The 3731-nt window shown below is 37.7% G+C and overlaps 1 long non-coding RNA gene across 1 annotated transcript; it reads right to left on the reverse strand.

The window, feature by feature from the left end:
- Positions 1 to 786: 786 nt before the first annotated feature.
- LOC133419541 (uncharacterized) lies at positions 787 to 3257 on the reverse strand. The gene is made up of 3 exons (XR_009770531.1): positions 3098 to 3257; positions 2085 to 2256; positions 787 to 1941 (listed from the first exon to the last, which is right to left on the reverse strand). It is a non-coding gene; the product is annotated as an uncharacterized LOC133419541 (long non-coding RNA).
- Between the last annotated feature and the right edge of the window lie 474 nt (positions 3258 to 3731).

Raw genomic sequence — 3731 nt, forward strand, 5'->3', positions numbered from 1 at the left:
GTCCGGCAAGGGACTAAATAAACTTGAGATGAAGCCATCAGGGAGAAGATTTAAAATACCAAGTAAATACATTTCACCTGCAATAGATGTTGTAAGATGTTAAATAGCAAAAATAAATAATTAAAGGCTATAACATATAAGAAACAAGATGTTAAGTTGTTGACATTTTGAGTGAAAGAAAAGTTTTTCTCTTTAATTGTTAAACAACTGGTTTGAATAAAGCTGGTTTAATGACTTGAGACTGCTGTTCTTCCACATATGGCACTTTTCCACTAGTATCGGCTCAGCCCGGCACGGCTCGGCGCGGCTTTACACGGCCCCACACGTGTGTTTTCGCACTGCCAGGCCAATAGTATACGGCTGCAGACCCGGAGGCAGCAGATCTGAGCAGCAGATCTGAACCGCAGTTCTAGACGTCACAGAGCCCCCTACTGGATTACTTTATAACTGCAACTAGTAGAACTGCACTGCAACTAAATCAGCGTTACACCTTAATAAATATATGAAGATTTAATTGATAATGAGGCATGGAGCTTAAATATCAAGATTTAATTGATAATGAGGCTCAATATATGAAGATTTAATTGATAATGAGGATGGAGTTTATAATTAAAGAACTTACTTCCAGGGTAAACGGCAGGGATTCGTAGCTCATTCAGCACTATTTCAGATGTCATTTGTAGAGCATAGGTATTTGCTGGTAGGCTCTTTTTTTTTTTGTGGCAAGAGATTTAGATCATAGGCAGCACCAGTAGGTGCAGTTAAGACTGTCAAATTAAGGTGAAATTTTAAATTATTTCTTTAAATCATGAATGAGGCAATATAAAAAAATTAGTCTTTACTTGTTTTTAGCCTAATGACAATAAATATATATTTAAACACTGAGCAACCATAAACATCATAGATAATGTCGTGATTGAGGCTTGGTATTTTACCATGTCTCTGCAGGACTGTTATATGCACAGAATCATAAAGGTGTTGCAATTGCGAGAATATGAAAAGAGACTGGGACAGAGAAGATGACAACTGTCTTGCCACTGACAGAGAGAGGACTAAGATGTGGCGTTTAGTGGGATATATTACCCCCAAAACTTGAACAGCATTGATCAAACCCACTACAACATAGTGTATTTGGGTGTCAAGTCCTCACTTTTGTTGTAGTAATTGTTAAAAAAAAGAAATAAAGAAATAAAAACACTTTGATATACTGAAATGGTAAGTATGGTAGTATTAAGTCCAAAATTCCCAAACAGAACAATATAACATTTATTTAACAATATAACTTGGGGTAAACAATTAGAAATAAAAACACTTTGATATACTGAAATGGTAAGTATGGTAGTATTAAGTCCAAAGTTCCCAAACAGAACAATATAACATTTATTTAACAATATAACTTGGGGTAAACAATTGTCTCATCTTGATGAAATGTACAGTATATAATATATATTCAGTGCAGGTGCAGTCACATCCCACATTAAGGAGATCTGCAGAGAAAAAAAACAGCTGAAAAAACACTCAATACAATACAATGGTGGTGGTTGGTGCCTGGGGGGGTGGTGGTGGTTGGTGCCTGGGGAGGTGATGGTGGTGGTTGGTGCCTTGGGGGTGGTGGTGGTTGGTGCCTGGGGGGTGGTGGTGGTTGGTGTCTGGGGGGTGGTGGTGGTTGGTGCCTGGGAGGTGATGGTGGTGGTTGGTGCCAGGGGGGTGGTGGTGGATGGTGCCAGGGGGGTGGTGGTGGATGGTGCCAGGGAGGTGATGGTGGTTGGTGCCCGGGGGTGGTGGTGGTTGGTGGGACTGTAGGGTTGGAACCTGGTTTCTTCTTGCACCAATGTATATGTTTAATAAAATCGTCTTTCCGTTTTATTGTTGAACTGCAGTATGGACAGTGATAATGCAGCTGCGGCCGACATCCCAGTCCACATCTGTGAATGGTGTATTCTTAAACATAAGCACATAGATATAAATATTATTATCAGTTTTCCATTACAAATTGTCACTTAAAAATACAAATCCTGCATCAACAATGAAGTTCCAGCATGCACTACATGCACACACACAGGGAGAATGTTTTCAAACTTTACCTTCATGGCTAACAGCTCTGTTAAAATGAAGATCCATGTGTATCTGACATTTGTTCAACGGGGAGGGGTAGTAAACTGTAGGGCTGCAGAATGGACAGTGGTAGTTATTGCAGCATGATGTGCATCTGTGAAGTTGGGGCAAGGCCCTTCCTTTCTGGATTGTTATGTGTACCTAAAAAAGAGTGTTCAATTAGTCCAAATTAATATTTTTACACTGTTTTACAGACAAAACTGGGCCAAAACCTAATAACGGACAAATATACATTTTCATCTTATGCACTGGATTAGCTAAATTTCTGTCCACAAAATATCTAAATATAGGCTATATAGTGATATAAATGTGAATAGTTATATAAACACACATAATGTTTAATATGAATAAAAAGATAAGTTAAGATATTCCTTCAATTGTCCCACAATGGGGAAATCCACAGTTACAGCAGCAACTGCACAGTTGATTGAAGAGTAGCAATAACAAACAATATATGAACAATGAATTATTGGGACGAAAAAAATAACAACCCTAACAATAATAGTAAAAAATATATAATCAATTTAATAACCATGACATTATTTACAAGCTTAATATTGGTAATGATTGGTAATATACCAGAGATCATGTTCTTATTGCACATAATAAATGAAAAATATATATTGCAGACAATAGAAATTGTGCCACGTAGTATTAGTAGTATTCATGCTACAAAATTAGTCATAAAATTGGAGCTAGCTAGCTAGCTCAAGTTTCATGTTTATATATATATATATATATATTCATGCTTTTCTCATGTAATCCACATCACAAGTAAAACATTTTAGCCTACGCACTTTTCTGACTATCGTGGCAAATAGAGTCATTAACGTTAATTTCTCTGTCAAATTTAACTTAACAATATAGTTTGTGGATCATGTTAGGCATTTCACTGATTGATTAAATCACTTTTGCAGATCAATTAAGTGCCAATATATCTTGAAAAGAATACACAAAAAATGTGATTCACGGTAATACTCACACTCCGGTCGTCATCCATCTTGAGAAAAGGAGAAAAGAGCACGCTGCCGGAAAAAAACGAGAAGTCTCGATCTGAACTGTTGATTTAGTTGCAGTTATAAAGTAATCCAGTAGGGGGCTCTGTGACGTCTAGAACTGCGGTTCAGATCTGCTGCTCAGATCTGCTGCCTCCGGGTCTGCAGCATGGATGTATTATAGAAACTGGATCGGAGACTAAAAATGGCCGCCCATTCATTTCAATGCATTCTGCTCAGCCAGCGCATAAGCCGAAAAAATCTCTGACTTCCGGGTTTACTTCCGCATACAGCGGCCCATAGAGCATGCGCAGTTGAGTCACCTCCCATGATGCTCTGGGGCCTCCCATCATGCCCCGGGGGAATGCCGCGAATATTAATATAATATGTATTAATATAATACATAAATTAATGTATATTATTACATGTATAGCATTACATATATTATTAATGTATTAATATAATATAATTACATAATATATATTAATATAAACATCCGTGGAATGCACGGACACGGCTGTGACGTCATCCGTGACGTCACGCCCAGAAAGAGACTTTTCTTTGACTTTTCTGGCCGTTATAAAACATTTTTGACGGATATAAAGTCCATGACTTAAAAAT

This window comes from Cololabis saira, chromosome 19, assembly GCF_033807715.1.
Source record: "Cololabis saira isolate AMF1-May2022 chromosome 19, fColSai1.1, whole genome shotgun sequence".
Taxonomy (NCBI): domain Eukaryota; kingdom Metazoa; phylum Chordata; class Actinopteri; order Beloniformes; family Belonidae; genus Cololabis; species Cololabis saira.